We start from the raw sequence: 21,116 nt of genomic DNA on the forward strand, positions 1-21,116 counted from the left end.
AGAAATACTTAGCGAGATAAATGGGAGTGCTCTCCTCCAAGCTGAATTTTGACGTAATTTCTCTTGATGTAGCTAGCAGGTGGCAGAGGTGTATTTGAAAGTCAGCAGCATTCTGACAGCGATTAGAATGTCCTCCGTCTGCTAGTCTTCTTGATTCTTAAATTCTGTAGAGCTCAAATAGACAACAAAGCTTGTGGAACTAATTAAGTGTTAGCATAAATATCTAGCCTTCATCATGTTGAGCTTCCTCAATAAATATTACTCCCTGTTTTTATATTTTTATTTTATAAAGCAGAAAAGAAATATTTATTTTATTTTTATGCCACCACAGTGAAGGTACTTATGGGTTTTATGCCACTCGTATACTCACATGGGGCTTAGTATTTTTTAATACTTTTATTTTCTTTTCAAGATAGCATGATTTAACTAATAATCTATTTAAGAAAAGTAAATAATTAAAGGGAAAAGGGAATGTAGAAAGGATAAATATGGATAACTACCGATCTTACCTTTTGGCGAGGGTTCAATGTTTTAAGTCTTCTTAACAAGACTTCTCACCGTGTTCATTCTTCAGGTGCGTCATTTGATTCAGGTGCGGACCTTGACGTCTGCACCTCTTCGTTTGCCCAGCAGTTCGAAGTGCGGCGTTGGCAGTATCCTGCTCAGTGTGTTTGTGCTCGTAGATCCAGGTCCTTCACTTGGTAGAGTCTGAGGGTTATAAAACTCCTCCGTGTTTTGCTCGAAGTGTACCTGCTCATAGAGACAAGGCAGAGATCAAGTGCATGAGTCCTGTTGGTGGAAAACACCAACAGAACCTAAAGTGTATTTGTTCTTCTCTAACCCTAAGCATAGTGAGCAAGACAAAGTTGATGGATGAAAAGTTCATGAGTGTTGCACTTATAACATTTGTCAGATCAGATCGCTCAACCTTATGGAAAGATAATCTATCTATGTATATGTCTTTTTCTTTGTATCTCTCAATGATTGAATGTGTAACATTTTAGCTCATATGATTAGGAGTGTGAGATCATGGAGGTAGTACTAAGAACAAGGATGAAAGGACTAAACATGTTGAATCAGTTGGGTTGGTTAATCTAGAGTTGTAAATCATACATGTTTGTCTGTTTTATTTATATGAACGCCAGAACCAAGGAGAAGCTTATAAAAGTGATAGTCAAGTACCTTAAGATGTTACCTTGCTTGAAGAGTGATGGTACAGTATCACCTTGTGGAAGCTTTCCTTTCTTAGCGGTTGTGCATCGTGTTTGTGGCACCCTCCATGGATCATCTCTTATGAGCTACGTCTTTCTTGTGCAAATTGTTAAACTTCATGTGTCACTTTCTTCATCTCCAATGTGAGTTTATCTCAGGACTTCCCAGGTTGATATTGAAAGTTTTCCTGCAGGGGTTAGTCCGACAAAAATATACCAATGTCTACACAAGCAGTTTTTAGTTCAATAACCGAACTAGACTCCATGTCTAATCAGATTAAGGAAGGCTGTTTAACCTAAACACCATGCTTAATTTAAAAGCCAGTAGAAGTATGTGCAGTACTTCCAAACTAACACTTACTAGTAAATAGACAAATGTAACATGACAGCATTTATAGAGATCTACTCAAGTGGAGATGAAGTAGTGTGATTAGTATTTAATAAATTGAGCATGTCTTAAAGGTAGGGACAACCAACATAGCAACACGGCAAAGGATGTTTTTATGTAAAGTACTCCCCCAAGCTTGAATTTTGTAGAATTCAAGTTTGGATGAATTTAATTCAGTGTTGCATGATGATTGGTTGGACATACCTTGTACTTGCTTGTCATTCATCTGATCTTCTTGTTCCAATCCTGGAAAGGTTAGTGACAAGAATACCCAAAGGAATATTTTTACAATTATCCTTATATGCTCAATACACATGGTAATGTTGCAAATAATTAAAAACTCATGTTATGATCTGATCAGTGCTTATTTTAGGACACCAAGCTTGTCCTTGGGAAACCATCAATTTGTGTCGGCGAAGTGGTTTTCCTTCCAACGCTGACCTAAATCAAGATCAACTCAACGAGATCTGCAATATTTATTATAGACGTATGCATCGACAACCGCCCTTTTCAAGTTTTTATAAATAGAAAGGAAGAGGGGGTTGGAGATCTCAAATGTGGTGATGTTGGAGAGACCAATAGATTGGGAAGATGTTGCATATGAGCATGGAGTAAACAAAGTGGCTATGAAATAAATTCCATGCTCATTAATGTTATCTTCGTCTCCAATCTGAATGTTCAGAGTTTCTCTTGGATTGGTCTCACTTATGTCCTCTTCTATAGTTGGATGAATCCCATCTTCAAAGGGAGTCAAGAACTCACCATTTGAAATTGAACCAAAGTCAGAATTCATTAAGGCTTCTTCTTTATCCATCCATTCTTCACATTCTAGCCATTTAGAACTTGTGATCAGGAAAGGGGAGGTGTTAGAATTTTCAATATGGCTTAGCTCTCCTTCACTTGATATGTCATCCTCGACTTCTTCATAATAGGAACCAGGACATTCTCTAAGAGAACCATTATTGCGAGGATTTGAATTATCCCTGCTTGAAGGTCTCTTATGGAACCAGAAGTCTAAACCATCAGCATCTGAAAGATTTAAGGTCGGAATTCCTTCCTCTCTTGGAGAATTTTGGGGTATTGATGGTTTAGGATAGATAGCTAAAGTTTGGAATTGAAGTGGTTCTGATCTGGCTATCGAAACTTCTTCTTCTTGTCTAGGAACTGGTTCTGTCTCTTTCTCAGGGATAATAAAGCTAGGAGACTTTCCACTTAATAAATCAATCAAATTCCAGGCTTCACTAGCAGGTAGGTGATAGAAGGATCCTCTAGAGGCTGTATTCAAGGTTTGCTTATTTTCCCCACTAAGGCCCTCAAAAAAGTGAATTAGAAGAACTTCTTCTGGAATAGAAAGCTTTGGGCCAGTGAGAGTAAGGTTAATAAAGCGGTCCCATGATTTCCTAAGAGATCCTTCTTCCAGTTGTCTAAAAGAAATAATCTCACACCGAAGTTCTGCCACTTTGGAGATTGGAAAATATTTAGAAAGAAAACTACTATATAACTCCTTCCAATCTCCATGAACACTCCCTATTTTGAGTTTGTACCAATGTGTAGTTTTTCCCGTTAAAGAGAACGGAAAGAGCTTCCATTTAAGGGTCTCATCGGATATTTCTTCTATGCGAAGGAGGTCACAGACTCGATAAAACTCTCTTAGGTGTGTGTATGGGTTTTCCTCACCTTCTCCTGAGAAAGGTTGTTTTTGAACAAATTCTATGTATTCGGGGTCTATCTCAAAACTAGATGCTATGATAGGCTTTGAAGATTTTGGTGGTTCGAGATGTGTGCCCGTAGGTCTATGAAATTCATAGATAGACATGTTTGAATTCATGATAGACCAGAAATCAATGATTAGATAAGAAGAAAGATTAGCAGAGATAAGGCAAAAGATAAAAGAAAAAGTATATATATATATATATTTTATTTTTTAGAAAATGATTAAGCTAGTTCGTAGTCAACTCAGCAACCGTCTCCCCGGCAATGGCGCCAAAAATGCTTGTTGACACTTGCTAACACCACTTGAATACTAGGTTGTCATCCCCAGCATGGCACTAGAGTGTACTATGGTATTTATACGCACACAGATAATCCGCAAGCGTACGGATACCGTTGAAGCTTTTACCCGGCTAAAGGTTTTATCGTATCCACAGGGAAACGGGAGAACTGATCTACGCTCTAACTTAACCAAGATAAGTAAATTAGTGTAAATAGGAAAGATGGTAGAATCAAATAAGAACAATATTAAAGGTAAGATAACAGTGAGTGATAATATGGGAATAGAGAGTAGAGCAATCTAGTATATGGGCGATGGTAGCAGAATAGAGAGAATAACTATGGTTTCTCTACTTCAAAGGGGTATGTCTATGTCTAGGACGAACCACGTGATAAGAGTACACCACAAAAGATGCTTATCCTTAGGCCGATAAACCCTACCCGTCCTGCTAACGAGAGGTGGACTACAGAGGACCAACGTAACTGTCACCTACGCGGCCTACCACACGATCCAGCTGGACAGGGGATATCCACAAGTAATCTAGGTCTAAGCACCACGCTTACATCTATACTACAACTCTAACCTATAGCGTCCTATAGATTAGAAGTACTCAAAAGAGTTGTCAACCAGAACATACATGATTAGTAATTGCATAATGAATTAGAAGTAGATTACCAGAGTCATCCCATGAGCAAGCTTGATTACAGCTTGATCATGACGAAGTACAACCGGAGGAAGAACCAACAGGCCGGCCTCTCCTCTAATCCTCCTTCGCTCTCCATCTCACTACTATCTAGATCTACTCTAGTTTAGAAAAGAGAGGAGAGCTCTCATCTCTAAACCCTAGCTTTTGCTCTATCTATGAATAATGATCAAGGGGTGCCTCCTCCAGGGGCCAGGCGGTCTGGTTTTAGAGTCCCCTCAAGTGAACCTGGGCCGTCGGATCTAACCGACATTGATTGAACGGTTATCCTTGATCCTTTAGGTCGGTGGAGATCTCCCGAGAAACAGAGTCCTGTTTGGACTCCAACAGAGGGCGGGCGCCCAGGGAAACAGGGCAGGCGCACTGCCTCTGGCCCCTCTCGGCCTCCGCTTCCTTCCCGTGGCTTCTCGAGTCTTCTAGATGTAAGATAATTGCGCGGCATGTTAATATCTCTATGTAATCCCGACGTGTGGGCCTTTCTTCCGTATTTCCTGATAACCCCCTGCAGAAATAGACAAACACCAAAACTCGTGGAATTCTGTCAGATAAAACCTTAAGTCTAGATGTTGATTTCATTTGGATCCTTTTCTTTGTTTATTTAATAATTAAATTTGATACTTAAGGACCGTCAACAGTTGCCTCAGCCTAACTAAATCATTAATCTTTTTCTCATGAACCCCTGAAAATAAGTACTTATGGAAATGCTTCTCTAGATCGGCCCAAGTAATTACTGAGTTTGGAGGCAATGAAATGAACCAAGTAAAGGCCGATCTAGACAAAGATGTTGAGAATAGATGAACTCTTAACTCATCTCGTTTGGCAGCTTCTCCACACTGGATGATGAACCAATTAACATGTTCCGTGGTCGACGTGTCATCTTGTCCAGAGAATTTAGTGAAATTTGGCACCTTGTACCGATTTGGAAGTGGAATCAAGTCGTACGTAGGAGGATACAGTGTCCGATAAGAATAAGTATTGACCTTCAGTTTTATTCTGAATTGATCTCTCATAACTTCAGCTATCTTATCGGCCCAATAGGCATCGGCATCCTGTCGATGTGCGGGTCCAGGTTCTGGCGCCTGCTAGCTTCCACGTGTCTCTGAGGTGTACGATCCCCAGGGAACATAGCATTGGGCATATCCTGTTGGCCACCGATCTGCTGAGCAAGATTCATCGGTTGATTGGCTGGTCCTTGATTCTGAAAACCAAATTGCATTTGTCCTTGCTGGAATCCCGTAGCCGGATGATTTTGTTGTGTCATTTGTGGAAAGACAAACTGCCCTATCCATCCATTGTGGGCATTCATCGGCACAGGCCCTACCGATGGCTGATAATTGGGTATCATCATTGGGTTGACATACCCTGTCTGAGTCATAAACCTTTGGTGCGTCGGCAGTGGATCTACCGATGCATTAGGCATCCAGAATGTTGGCATCTGAAAGTTCCCAGTAATAGGCCTTACAGTAGTAGTTGTAGAATATTGAGGATTCTGAGTCATCGGCGATACTGGAGGTGCCGATGTCATAGGGGCTTTGACTGTCAAATCAACCAGCTGAGATATTCCAGAGCTATTTGCAAGAAAATCTAGAGACATACCATATCCCCACCAATTTGGTGGAACTTGACAATTCTAGAACACAGATCCTGACATCGCCGATGCCGATAGATCTCTATTTAGTTGAATTCATCCATCTGATGCTGCTGGATTAGTTCTCATCAGTGTAGATTGCCCATTAGTCATCCGTAATGTGCTTGGAGGAGAAGTAACTTCTGGCCCCGCAACAGCCGTAGGTGCCGATGAAGCTGTAACCGATGACAACCCAGGCTGATGATAGGCTGGGCCAACATATAAAGGTGGTGTCTGCCCTTCCTTGAAAGTTCTAGCCACAGCTTTGAAAATAGTGTTGGACAACACACTAGATTGGTTGATTAAAGCACGATTAATAGCATTGTCAACCATATTTTGCAATTTACCAGGATTGGCTTCAAAAGTGATCTGCCGAGGCATCAGCAGTTCTTGCTTCAGGATCACGTCACCACTCCTGTTGACACTGAAGGATATCGAACAGAGCTGCTTGTACTCCTCCATAGCTCTTGCCATAGCTTGCTACTATTCATCCTTGAGATCATCCTCCGTCACGACAATGATGTTCTCCGTGTCGAACTCAGTATTAGACATGTTGATCTTGATGATAGATCTATCCCACTAGGTGTGCCAAAAGATGTGTTAATACAAAAGTGGATCTGCAAACACAAAGGGCTAATACCCGATTCAATATTAAGGCGTGCCAGCCGATTTGACCCTGCAATCGACAAAGGTGATAACTCGAATACTTTGGTCCCAACAACAGCGATGCGCCCGGATGTCACGGCGAAGAGGTATTCACGCGGAACTTGAGAACTCGTCGAGTATGACTCAAAGAATTCTTAAGAACTCATAAGTAAAAGGAAACTATGCAAGTTGGCGAAGTCGTCGAAAAGTAGATGCAAGAATAAATATAAAAACTTGTGTTTGATTGATTAGATTGTCTCCTTACATCGCTACCAGGTCTATATATATACCCTGTCCTAAAGAGTTACAACTAGGTACGACTAGGATCCTAATTCCAAACTAAACAGAATCCATATACAAAACAAACTCTAATAATTATGGAAAACAATTATTTATCTATCCTAGGCGATCGGCACACCATCATCATCTTTCCGATGATTCCTACGTCTTCCTCCACCACCATCGGCATATCATCCTTCATCGGCATCGGCAATCATCAATATCGGCCATCAACATAGATCAACTACCATCTCTGGACTTGATCATATCCCGCTGCTTTATCATCGGTATCATAAGCCATCGACAACTCCTTTGTCAACCAGTTATTACTTTTTCATTTGCCGATCCAAGCTCCATTAACCTTCCTGATACGTGTCCAAAAACGGTGTCAACAAATGCATTTCTACAGGCGGTTCTCAGTTACCCGCCTGTGGAAAAGTTTATTTCCACAGGCCACCAGCGCAGGCGGTTCGCCAATCCGCCTGTAGAAAGGGGTTGCAAACCGCCTATATAGTACCTCTGTGTACTAGTGTTAATTTTTTTAATCTAAAGTAATTCGTAAATAGATGTGGTAATTAGGTTAACTTCTCATAATGTCAAGCAATGGTGGATAATTCATAAATAGGCTTTGCTGTCCCAAATATCTTTTAGTAAGTACTCTCTTCATCCAAAATTACAAGTTATTTTAGCATATTTATAGAGTCAAAACATCTCAAATTTTACCAAACTTACATAGTAAAATAATAATATTTATGATATCCAATAGATATCATTTGATTCTACATTAATTATATTTTCATAGTATACCTATTTGATGTCATAAATTTCTATTATTTTTTTTATAATTTTAATCAAATTTGAGATGTAACTCTCTAAAGCCACAATCGAGGGGCAGAAATCAGCGGCATAGATCGGACAACATATCAGGTGTCAATCCGTGCGATAGGTGCCAAATCCAACAGCCAGAAATTCACGCGCGAGTTGAAGGCAAAACAACCGGTTGTTATTTAGCAAATCTGTTTTGTTTTTTGTGGCGACAACTTGGTGGGGAGTTTAAGTCGGGTACCCTGAGATGGAAGGTCGAGATGGAGCGGTGATGCATACGGACGCAGGTGGAGGAGACTATCTCCTATAACTAAAAAGATTAAAACAAGGACTTTTTTTTGCGACATTTGGTTTCGTCCTTCTGCCGTGCCCCGTCGTGCGTCCGCTGCGGCTCCCCAGCGTCTAAACTTGGAAACCGGCATCCCCTCCATGATCCCCTCCCCCATTCCTATCTTCACCGTGAGCACTGAGCAGAGACCCCGATCCCCTTCCCCTTTCCACCGTGAGCAGAGAACCCCATCCCCTCCGTGATCCGCATCACCGCATCGCCTGGCTGGGACTCAGAGAAGCTGCGGCAGCGGCAGGCCCCCATCCCCTCCGTGATCCGCATCGACTCGGAGAAGCTACGGCAGCAGCACATCCCCTCCGTGATCCGCATCGACTCGGAGAAGCGGCACATCCCCTCCATGTTCCGCATCACCGCCTCGCCTGGCTCCTTCCTCTTCGCCTGGCTGGGGCTGGACTCGGAGAAGCTGCGGTAGCAGCAGGCCCCCCATCCCCTCCGTGTTCTGCATCACCGCCTCGCCTGGCTCCTTCCTCCTCGCGTGGTTAGTCCCGGGAGGCCGCAGCGAAGCCGGAACCCGCTCGATCTCCGTTGGCCGCGCCCCACGCCGCGAGCTCGGTGCCCTAAGCCAGTGGCCACGGCCCCGCCTGCCGGTGCCCGCGGCGCGCCCTGCCCACCGCGAGCTGCGGGAGGCCACAGCGAAGCCGGTGGCCGCGCCCCGCCTGCCGGTGCCCGCGGCGCGCCCCGCCGGCCGGTGCCGGTGGCCGCGGCCCGCCCGCCCGCTGCCAAAGTGGCCGCGCAGTTGGCCGCGCCCCGCCCACCGCGAGCTGTGGGAGGCCGCAGCTAGCTCGGTGGCCGCGCCCCGCCTGCCGGTGCCCGCGGCGCGCCCCACCCGCCGGTGCTGGTGGCCGCGCCCCGCCCACCGCGAGCCGCGCCTACGCCGCAGCGAGCCCGGTGGCCGCGCCCCGCCCGCCGGTGCCCGCGTCTCGTGCCGCGAGACCTCGCGGACGCCCCTGGCCGCGAGCCGCACATGGACAGGCCTCTGGTTCCCAGGTATTCTTGCGTCCTTGCAATTTCTAACAGAGAAGTAAATTGATTGCAATACATTCGAAGTGCTGCCTGATTTTAGAGATGTGAATTGCTTATTTGAGAGAGAGGACAAACCAACCTTGAGAGAGAGCAAAAACCAATTGCTGCTGATTTGTTGTTTTGGTAAATGCGGAGTCGAGGGATTTAGAGTTGTAGGAGATTTAGGTGTTTTTTGGTTGGTTGGTTTGGGGGGAGTTACTAGATGATTAGTGCAGTGTATGATGAGGATTTGTATTATCGTAGTACCAAGAAAATTAAACAAGTACATATATATTTATGGTCTCTGTCTCTGCTCCAATGATCTGAATAAAATGGCATTGTCTGAATTGTTAAATTTATATTTATTGCCTTGCTCAATTCATTAGAAATTTGGCTTCTTCGGTCACCATTGAATTTATTGACTTGAAAACTTCTGAAGGTCCTACAAGTGTGATACCTAAAAAAACAGGTACAATGAGTGTCAATAATGTGTGAGCTAAAAAAAACAGGTATAATGTTTTTGAAACAAATATGTTGTGCTAACTTGGAAGCTGCAACCATTATAGCCTGTCACAATCTCTTAAAATAGACATGCTTTATTTTGCTTCAGTACTATAACCTGGTCTGCACTTGCAGATCATCTTCTCAGACATATTGCAGTGGGATCTGTTAACAAGGAATGATAGATTCGCAGGGTAGTTTGGGTTTGCAAAGTGTTTGTTGCTCAAGATCAAAGCTCCAGAGCCCGTACATCAATAGCTTGGTATTCACAAATTTGCAAAGTACCTATTCGGTACGTACAAAAATGAGTTTGTCTACATATTTTTGTCATGCTTGTTGTTGTAGTTTTTTTTTTGAGTAAACATGTACAGAGATAAGTGAGCCTAGATGCTATGAAGTCTGCCATCATTTCGTTTGGTTTTGATGGTTCTTAGTCATAGAGGTAATATTCCCATAGACAACACTGACTGAGGGAAGAGGGTGGTCTTAATCAAAAAGTACTAATTTGAGATTGCTAGATGAAGACTTTAAGTGAGTTGAAAGTTAAAAAATATTAGACAAAGTCATTATCATGTTAATATTTTCCAGTCATGCTCTGTCTTCCCTGGTTTAAATAAAAAATATTAGAGTAAAGTGCACTACCGGTCCCTAAACTTGTGCTGTCGTGTTATCCCGGTCCCTAAACTCACAAATCGATTGTTTAGGTCCTCAAACTTGTTCATCTGTGTCATCTCGGTCCCTAAACTTGTTCAATTGTGTCATCCCGGTCCCTAAACTTAGAAATCATCCGTTTAGATCCTCAAAGTTGTTCAGTTGTGTCATCTCGGTCCATAAGCTTGGTTTTGAATCTCATTTGGGTTAAAACAAAGCGATCTAACAACTCTATATCAAAAAATAATTCATAACTTTTTCATATGAACTCAAATGAAGACAAATTTTATACCAAAGTTATAGTCCTCAGCACAATCTACAACTTTGTAGTTGAAAAGTTTTTTATTTGAAGTCGTTTAGTGTTATAAAATTTAATTTTAAATTTTAAATTCTATAAACTTATAAAAAAAATTTTGGGAACCTAAACGATTTTAATTTAAAAACTTTTCAACTGCAAAGTTGTAGATCATGTTGCTACCTACAATTTTGATATAAAGTTTATCTTCATTTGAGTTCATATGAAAATGTTATGAATTCTTTTTCAATATAGAGTTTTTAGATTCGTCCTGTTCTGACCCAGATAAGACTTAAAAACAAGTTTAGGGACCGGGATGACACAACTGAACAAGTTTGAGGACCTATATGGGAGATTTTTAAGTTTAGGGACCAGGATGATACAACCGAATAAGTTTAGGTACCTAAACGGTCATTTTACGAGTTTAAGGACCGGGATGACACATCCTAACAAGTTTAGGAACCGCTGATGCACTTTACTCAAAATATTATGTGAGTAGTCACAATTATGGAGGAGCAGTCTTGATTTTTGTATGGTTAAAATATTTGGTTTTACAAATTTTATCTTGTTTTGTATTTTACTAATATCGTTAGTATAGACCCTGATTTATTTTTAAGTTTTTTGAATTATTTTTTGTATATGCCACCGTAGCGTTAGCAGCGAGCCCGCTGCCCGAGCGGCAGCGCCGGTGCCCGCTCCTCTCGATCTCCGGTGGCCCAGCGACCGGCCACGCCGATCTCCGGTGGCCGAGCGCCCGCGCCGCGCCCGCGCCGATCTACGGTGGAGGTTCGCCACAAGCCTCTACTTCTCCCTGTTCTTGTATGTCTAGATCATCTGCCTCGCCACTTGTAAGCAGCTTCTCTCTGTTTTTTTTTCTGCGCCCATAATATTCAGATAGCTGCAATTTTTTTGTATGTACCAAATGGAACCTGTAATTAGCTTTCATCTTAAAACTTGGAAGCATTTTGATGAATGCAGAGGTTCCAGTGTCAACAAACAGGCTTTTGTGCAATTCAGCTGTATCTTAAAACAGAAGCATTTTTAATGTACTCTGTTTATAGAGCTTAGATGGCATGTTTGCTCAATGTGAATGCCATTTAGGACATTGACATGTTTCGTAAGGTGGATGTTTGATCACAAATCAGGATTAATCAGGCTTCAAACATAAGATAATGTCCCTACAATATAGTTTTGTGCAAAAATGCAGGTTGAAGATTATAGATAATGCCTCTACAATATTTATACTTTGCTTTTCCAGACATGCCTTGTAGGAGCAGGTTGTGATGAAATATACAATCTTAGAAGCTATGACTATAGTTCACCCACCACCAAAGTCTAATTCAATTATAATCTGCCTCTGATCCAAAATCAGTAATGGCACTCCAAAGATTAGTTGAAGCTGCTCTATTTAAGAACAAAATATCCAGTTCATTAATTTTCTCTTTTTGAGCTGGCCTATAAACACAAACAGACTCATGTTGGTCCTTTAACTATAAGGTTTGGATTTAAGGAGAAATCTCGGCGCCTCCATCTCGTCGAGTTTTGCTGCGGTTCTCCATCTGGTTTGCTGTCGTCTGCCTCGTACCTACTCCATCGATCTGGTCCGTGCCTGCTGCTGATATGCGATGCCACTGTGTGTATGCTGCTGCTGTGTGCGATGCTGCTGTTAGTGTTTTGACCCCGACGGGGTGACAGCAACGAGTGAATTTGTGTGCGTGCTCCCCTTTTCGGATGGTGATACAAGAGTGGCACACAGATTTATCCTGGTTCGGGCAAAAGAAGGCCCTACGTCCAGCGGGGGGAAGAGACTTTGTATTATCTTGCACCTAAGTTCTTGTATAGGGGTGAATACAAGTGGATGTGACTAAGGGTTCTAAGTCCTAGCCGATGGTGGTGGTGTGAGAATCGTGTTCTATATATCTCTTGGATGTTTCTCCCAGCGTCCCCTTTTATAGTTCCAAGGGGTGGCCTAGGTAACAGAGTTTAGGCGTTTAAGTAGGCCTCAATAGGGGTATGGTGCTGACCCACTCGAGGCCTCCGTACCGGTGTGGTCTCGAGCCGTCTTGTTACGGGGTATTTTGGTGATGATGGCGCGTGCTTTCCTGAGCCTAACTCCCTGTACATCGTCTGGTATTGGCTTGGGTGTGAGCATGCGTGTACGTCGTGGCAGTAGTCACGTCCGGGGTGGATGAAGCGCTGACATCCGTCGCTCGATCCTTCCCTGGGAAGGAACATGCCTGTTTGAGGGTCAGGCGGCTTTGTTATGTCGATCGTTGACTTCGAGCGTCTCGAGGGGGGTCGCGATGGGATATTACGTCTGCCATACTGTACGGGTCTGTACTTTTCTCCAATCTCGGGGATCAAGCTCGGAAAAGTGAGGATTTGACGGGTGCTTGTTCCCCTATCACGCTTCCCGTGACTATCGGGTTAGGGGGGAGCATGGCAACCGCATTAAATGCTCTGGCTCCAGTACCCATGACAGACGTTGGGGAGCGCTTTTGCGCTCGAGGCTCGCCGATTCGCTCGACGCTATTTCCGTATTCGACGGTCGCTGGCCATCGAGCCCTTATCGATTCGCTCGACCCCGTTTCCGTATTCGGGGCTATGGTCGACACCGCGCCCTAGTGATCACGTATTTATGTCGGAGTGTCGAGCTGGAGCCTTGAATTGTTTGTGAATCCTTACATTCTGAGCGCTGGCTGGGGTACCCCCTATTGACATCCTCGACAGTAGCCCCCGAGCCCCTGTTCAAGCACTTGTGCTCAAGCAGGGGTTCTGCTGGTGGTCAAGTTTTCGTGCGGGGGGTAGCCTCCGAGACCTTGAAGGAGTCTTGGACTCCTTCGAGGGCTGTATTGCTTTTTTAGATGTGACCACTCCCAGTTTTCCACCTCGTTGAGGGGCGTCCGTTCTGGGAGGGAATCTTCGACCCTTGTTGGCCGGTTTTGCCCCTTTGGGGCCAGGAGCATGACGTACTCCTAATGGAGCGAGCGTCATCGTCCCGGGTGAGCTTTTATCAGATAATGCAAGCGAGAACCCATGACCCGTTCGATGGGGTTGGCTATAGCCTGGAGGCGTTCTCATTAAAGTAGGCTAGCGTGGTCGTGGATACCGGTCTCGTTCGATAGTGTCCAGCAGCTCAACGCTTCCCTCCGTGGGGATTCCTCTCGACCTTCTTGCTCCTGCCTTGGATACTCCCAGCGAGTTCTCGAGGCTGGCCTTGTTTTGACCCTCAGTTGAGCGTCCCTGACTCTAGTACTCGAGGGCGACCGTCGAACCCATCCGGTGGGTCGGTTTGCGCTCCCTCGAGGTTATTATGGTGGCGTGTGCACGTCTTACCTTGCGACGGAAGGAAGAGTTGTGGCGGTTCGCTTTATTGCCCGTTGGGCGTGCCTTTTTAGGAGGGAGCCGTTGCGGCGCTGTTCCATTGGCGGAATCTGAAACGCCCTACCAGAGAGAAATAGGACCGTTAGGCGGCGCATCCATTGGGGAGGTTACTGCGATTATCAGATCCGCCCGTTACGGGAGGCTTATAAATATCGAAGCTCTGCTCGGCTGTCGTCCCTTCCATGTTCCGCCATTGCCATCGCTCTTGCTCTCCTACACATCTCTGCACACCTGCGACACAACAGACCCTTGTTGGGTATTTTAAACGCAAATAGAAAAATCCACAAGCGCACGGATACCGATGTAGCTTTCACCCGGGAGTATTCCAGAGTATCGATTTTCCACAGGGAACGCGAGTGTACTAATTAAGAATCAAGATCGCCCAAGGATAACTATATAATTATTTTTGGTGGGAAGAGAGGAAGTTTCTTGAGAGTTCTCTAGTTGATCTAAGAATCAAGAATTACTTCAAAGATTATTTATTTCGGGACATCAGAGCACTAACCACAGAACGAGATGAGAAGGGGGCTAGGAAGGTCTGACTACGGTCGTACAAACACCGATCCGAACGAGGTGGAATACGTCGACCGTTAGGGCTGTCACTACCCTAAGGCTACCACAACAATCCGCAGGATTGGGTGCAATTCCAGGTAATTGCAAGACTAAACACCACGTCTAATCTATTAATTACTACTCTAGCGTTTCAAAGACTAGAGCACTTGATGCAAGCGGGAATCCAATAAATAACTTGAATGTAAATAAAAGTAATTAAAGAACTCAGGAATTATGAATTGAAGAACCTAGAGAACGATGAAGAACGAACCAGTTGCTGCAAAAGTACAATGTTGAGGAAGATCTGACAGATCCGGCTCCTCCTCCTTCGCTGTCCTCTTCTCTCTCCCTATTTTCTAGATTACAACTAGAACTAACTAGAACTAGAACTAGAGAAACTAGAACTAGAAGAACTAGAGGGATCATCTCTACTTGGATGAAGAATAGAAACCCTAGCTTTGATTCTGTAGAAGAGGTATGATCTCCAGGGGCCAGGGGGTCTGGTTTTATAGTCCCTTCAAGTGAATATGGGCCGTTGGATCAAACTGACATTGATTGAACGGTTATCCTTGATCCTTTAGGTTGGTGGAGCATGATCCCCGAGTTGTACCCTGATTGGGCAGAATAGGTGGGCGGGCGCCCTCAAGACTTGGGCGGGCGCCCTGTCCCTGAGCCCTCTCAGCCGCCGCTTCGGTCCCGTGGCTTCTGGAGTCTTCTAGATGGTAGAAAATTTTGCAGCACGTTAATATCTCTATGTAAACCCGACGTGTGGGCCTTTCTTCCGTATTTCCTGATAACCCCCTGCAGAAATAGACAAACACCAAAACTCGTGGAATTCTGTCAGATAAAACCCTAAGTCTAGGTGTTGGTTGCATTTGGATCCTTTTCCATGATTAGTTGATGGTTAAATGTGAGCATTAAGGACCATCAACAAGCTCCCCCAAGCTTAACCTTCGCTCGTCCCTGAGCAAAGATAAACTCAAAAGTTTCTATAGTGGTTTCATGCCTTAAAGATACACATGCGTTCAAACAAGATCTCATCTCTGGGTTAGGGTAAACTGTTAAGATTTAAACTTACTCATTTTTCCTTCCACCATGGGGCTTGCAACCGTCACTTGTGTCTTCAGCAGTTAAAAGATAGAACGGTCTAGTCAAGCGCCATGTCTCTTGTTCTTCGATTAACTATAGCTCTGGAGTTTTGCAGATTTTCAAATAAAACTCAGAGATTCCTTGTATGACTCTCTCTAATCTCTCTTTTGTGGTATTTCTGGATCCTTACCAAGGCAGTAATGGTGTATGCCTTCTCTCAAAGTATGTGGTATTTTTGGTATGAGGCATAATGGCATTGCCTTCTCTCTTACCCTACTCTAATAAGGTTTTGATATCTAGAGCTCATAGGTGGGAGACAGCTAATACATACTTACAAGACATTTATTGCATAGTCAAATCATGGATCCAGAGAAACAAGTCAATAAGTCAAATCAAGATGTGCATGTGTGGCGAATGAATGGTGTATGGTGATGATGGTGATAACAATGGTGAAAGTCTAATTCTACTTGTGCTCTTTTGAGGGGATACGTACCTTTCTTGCTCTTTTGAAACTTTTTGAGGAGAATGAGATGCTCTATATTTTCTCTTTCTTTTCTCTCAGGTGGGTATCTTGTACCCCTAATTCTACTATCGGACACTTGTCCATTTTTACCTCTCGTCTCACTTTTTCCTTTCTTTCGAGGTTCCGGGCACTTGCCCCTTTTTATTTCCTCGTATACTTTTTTCTCCTTTTTTTTATTAGAGCACTCATCTCCTGAAATAATATAGCAAGTGGTAGTAACCAAGATAACTTGAGCATTTATTTCACAGGGGAAAAACAGAAATGTTTTTGGCTATTCTCTCCTTGATAGGAGTAGAATAATTTTTGGGTGGTTCTGGAGATAGAAATGGTTGGATATATATGTGGATGCGTACTTCCGGAGTAGAAGTAGCATGTATGAGTGAACGTGCAAGTGAATCTTGATTTAACCACATGACAAGCTCGTAAGGGTCTACACAGCTTGACCACACTCAATGCTCATAAGCAGTAAAAAGTAAATGTGTGGCTCAAAGTCTAGCAAGCATGTATATATGGCTGTGGTAGGAATTTAAACTCTCATCATACAGGAACTCATCATGTGTTATTTTAAAGATTTTCAAAGATAAAGTTCTCCAGAATTCTAGCATCTCTAGGAACAGATAAACAACAGCTCAACCTTCCCATATTGTATCCGTTAACGACTTAGACTTTAGATCAAGTACTCTTCCCACAAGTTCAGGTTTAGAGCAAGCTTTAAATTATAACAGTTATGTCTAAACTTGAGAGAGATTTCAATTTTGAAAACTAGTCATGACAGAGTAACTATTCATCATTTCCATGTGAGAGCTTATCATGAGGGTTCACAGTAAACTTTATTTATTTATTTATTTAGCAAACTAAGCAAAAATATATATATATAACACAAATTCTTTATTTGGGTTTTTATGATTATGCATTTTTAATTATTTGAGTAAAATATAAACTTAAGTAGAACACTTAGCTGGATAAATCGGTGTGCTCTCCCCCAAGCTGGATTTCGACGTAATTCCTTCTGATATAGATAGCCGGTGGCGGAGGTGTATTTGAATGTCGGCAGCACCCTGACAGCGATTAGGATGTCCTCCGTCTGCTAGTCTATGCTTGAATTCTATGGAGCTCAAATAGACAGCAAAGCTTTGTGGAACTGGTTAAGTGTTAGCATAAATATGTAGCCTTTATCATGTTGAGCCTCCTCAATAAATATTACTCTCTTTAGTAGGATCATAAATTTATTTTTATATTTTCATTTTTATAGGATAGGAATATATTTATTTTATTTTTACGCCACCACAATGAATGTACTTATGGGTTTTATGCCATGAGTACTCACATGGGGCTTACTATTTTTAACATTTTTATTTTCTTTTCAACATGATATGAACCTGATTAACTAAGCAAACTATTTTAAAATAATTGAAAGGAAAAAGATAACTACCAAGTTTACCTCTTGGCAAGGCATTCGGTGTTTTTAAGTCCTCCGAACGGGACTCTCCGTTTTCTCAGTCGTCCTGGAATTCGCTGGGTGGCGTAGTCGGTGGTTCCGGTGGCGCCTTCTCTTCATGTATAACTATCTTCTCTCTCCACACCTGACTCGGTGCTACGATCTCCTCAGGACAATTCTGTTCAAGTTGTGTGTCTTTAGGCCTTACCACTTCTCCTTTATAGTCTGCCCATCCGTCCTTAATGATTTGCCTCCTCTGGTTGCGGTTGCGTCGTCTTCTTCTTGTCCTGACCTACTTAAAGTCTTCAACTATATAGTTAGGGTCAGTAAAATAGCGGCGTACCTTCTCAGAGGGGAAGTTCATGTGGACTTCTCCGGTTCCAATGTAGATGATTGTTTTAACGGTGCTGAGGAACTGTCTCCCAAGGATGATAGGTGGATCGTACTCATCTTCTCCCATTTCAATAACCTTTTGGAATGTCTGATCTGCCATCTGGAGCTGAATGTATGTTGGTTTTAGGGGCATGGTTCCGAACAGGAGTTGATAGGTGACTGCGGCCATTATGTTGACGCCTGACCTGGTGTCGCATAGCGTCTTCTGGAAGTTGTATCCATTAATGGAGCACTGGATGCTTGGCATACCTGGGTCATCCTTTTTAGTTAAGAACGGTGACTTAAATCGACGATCTTGACCTCCTTGAAGTGCAGTGACCATCTTAGCTGAATCGGTCCACATTTGCTTGTTCCTGTTCCTCCTGTTGGTCCTCTTCCTTGGTTCATGTCGGGATTGCTCCTAGATCTGTGTAGTCCTGTTCTTGAAGGAAAACGTCTCCTTCCTCCCTTGATGTGGAAACTGATTTTGACAGCACTAGCGTAGATGACAGCTCCTGAGGTATTCAGGAATGGCCTCCATTGGATGATGGGTGCCCTCTCATCACTACCAGTCTCTATTACCAAGAAGTCTGCTGGGGCGTACAAGGTACCAACTCGGACGCAGAGGTTCTTCAATATTCCATTTGGGAAACTTAGTGTCTGATCTGCAAGCTGCAAACACATGGTTGTTTCTAGTAAAGGATGTGTAAAGAATATTTCATAGAGTACCCTGAGCATAATGTTGACGCTGGAGCCAAAGTCGCAGAGTGCTTCTAGGAAGTCCACCATGCCGATGGAGATCAGGATGAGGGGCGTCCTGGATCGCCTCTCTTGACCGGCAGAAGGTCAGTAATTACTTCCACAACAGGGTTACTCCAGAAGTTATGTCCTTAAGCATCTCAGGGCAGTGATTGCCTGAGTGTCCAGTATCTCTAGTGTGTTTGTGCTCGTAGATCTAGGTTCTTCACTTGGTGGAGTCTAGGAGTTGTAAAAGTCCTTTATATTTTGCTCGAAGTGTACCTGCTCATAGAGACAAGGCAGAGATCAAGTGCATGGGCCCTGTTGGTGGAAACACCAACAGAACCAAAAGTGTATTTGTTCTTCTCTATCCTTAAGCATAGTGAGCAAGACAAAGTTGATGGATAATGAGTGTAGCATTTAAAACATTTGTCAGATCAGATCGCTCAACCTAATGGAAATATAATCTATCTATACTTTTGTTTATATATATATATATCTTCCAAAGTTTGCGTGTGCAACATTTTAGTTCATATGATTAAGAGTGTGGGATCACAAAGGTGGAAGAACTAAACATTTTGAATCGATTGGGTTGGTTAATCTAGAGTTGTAAATCATACATGTTTGTCTCTTTTACTCATGTGAACGCCAAAACCAAGGAGAAGCTTATAAAAGTGATAGTCAAGTACCTTAAGATGTTACCTTACTTGAAGAGTGATGGTATAGTATCACCTTGTGGAAGCTTTTCTTTCTTAGCAGTTGTGCATCGTGTTTGTGGCACCCTCCATGGATCATCTCTTGTGAGCTATGTCTTCCGTGTAAATTGTTAAACTTCATGTGTCTCTCTCTTTGTCTCCAATGTTGGTTTATCTCTGGACTTCCCAAGACGATATTGAAAGTGTTCCTGCAGGGGTTAGTCCAACAAAATATCCAATATCTACTATAGCATACTATCGGCTCAAAAATCAACCTAGACACCATGTCTAATTTGATTTAGGAGGGCATTTTAACCTAAGCAGCATGCTTAATTTAAACTCCCTTGGAAGTAAGATCAACATTCCTAACTAAGCACCATGCTAATTAAGAGATAAATGAAACTACTCCAAACCTAGACATATACTAAAGCAAATAAAGGTAGCATGAGAGCATTTATAGAGATCTACTTAAGTGGAGATGAAGTGGTGTGATTAGTATTTAACAAATTGAGCATGTCTCAAAGGTAGGGTCAACCAACATGGCAAAGGATGTTTTTTTGTAAAGTACTCCCCCAAGCTTGAATTTTGCAAAATTCAAGGTTGGATGAATTTAATTCAATGTTGTATGATGATTGGTTGGACATACCTTGTGCTTGTCATTCATCCGATCTTCTTGCTCCAATCCTGGAAAGGTTAGTGACAAGAATACCCGAAGGAATATTTTTACAATTATCCTTATATGCTCAACACACAAGGTAATGTTGCAAATAATTAAAAGCTCATGTTACAATCTGATCAGTGCTTGTTTTAGGACACTAAGCTTGTCCTTGGGAAACCATCAATTTATGTCGGCGAAGTGGTTTCCCCTCCAACGCTGACCTATATCAAGATCAACTCAACGAGATCTGCAATATTTAATATAGACATATGCATCCACAACCGCCCTTTTAAAGTTTTTATAAATAGAAAGGATGAGGGGGTTGGAGATCTCGAATGTGGTGATGTTGGAAAAACCAATGGATTGGGAAGATGTTGCATATGAGCACGGAGTAAATGAAGTGGCTATGAAATAAATTCCATGCTCATTAATGCTTGGAGTGAAATCCGTGTGGTATGGTGAAAATGATAAGGTGATTGTGGTAAAAAAGGAAAGGAAAAAGGATACACGGACGACTTGGTTCGAAACTAGCACAGCTACCGTTCCCCGGCAATGGCGCCAGAAAGCTTGTTTGGTATTTTAAACGCAAACAGAAAAATCCGCAAGCGAACGGATACCAATGTAGCTTTCACCCGGGAGTATTCCAGAGTATCGATTTTCCAGAGGGAACGTGAGTGTACTAATTAAGAATCAAGATTGCCCAAGGATAACTATATAGTTATTTTTGGTGGGAAGAGAGGAAGTTTCCTGAGATTTCTCTAGTTGATCTAAGAATCAAGAATTACTTCAAAGATTATTTATTTCGGGACATCAGAGCACTAACCACAGAAAGAGATGAGAAGGGGGCTAGGAAGGTCTGACTACGGTCCTCCAAACACTAATCCGAACGAGGTGGAATACGTCGATCGTTAGGGCTGTCACTACCCTAAGGCTACCACAACAATCCGCAGGATTGGGTGCAATTCCAGGTAATTGCAAGACTAAACACCACGTCTAATCTATTAATTACTACTCTAGCGTTTCAAAGACTAGAGCACTTGATGCAAGCGGGAATCCAATAAATAACTTGAATGTAAATAAAAGTAATTAAAGAACTCAGGAATTATGAATTGAAGAACCAAGAGAACGATGAAGAACGAACCAGTTGCTGCAAAAGTACAATGTTGAGGAAGATCCGACAGATCCGGCTCCTCCTCCTTCG

The 21,116-nt window shown here is 42.9% G+C and overlaps 1 long non-coding RNA gene across 1 annotated transcript; it reads left to right on the forward strand.

Moving 5' to 3' along the window:
- On the forward strand, positions 8,892-11,575 carry LOC110435025. Its single transcript, XR_002452680.1, has 3 exons — positions 8,892-9,004; positions 9,656-9,812; positions 11,118-11,575. It is a non-coding gene; the product is annotated as an uncharacterized LOC110435025 (long non-coding RNA).

This window comes from Sorghum bicolor, chromosome 4 (genome assembly GCF_000003195.3).
Source record: "Sorghum bicolor cultivar BTx623 chromosome 4, Sorghum_bicolor_NCBIv3, whole genome shotgun sequence".
Taxonomy (NCBI): domain Eukaryota; kingdom Viridiplantae; phylum Streptophyta; class Magnoliopsida; order Poales; family Poaceae; genus Sorghum; species Sorghum bicolor.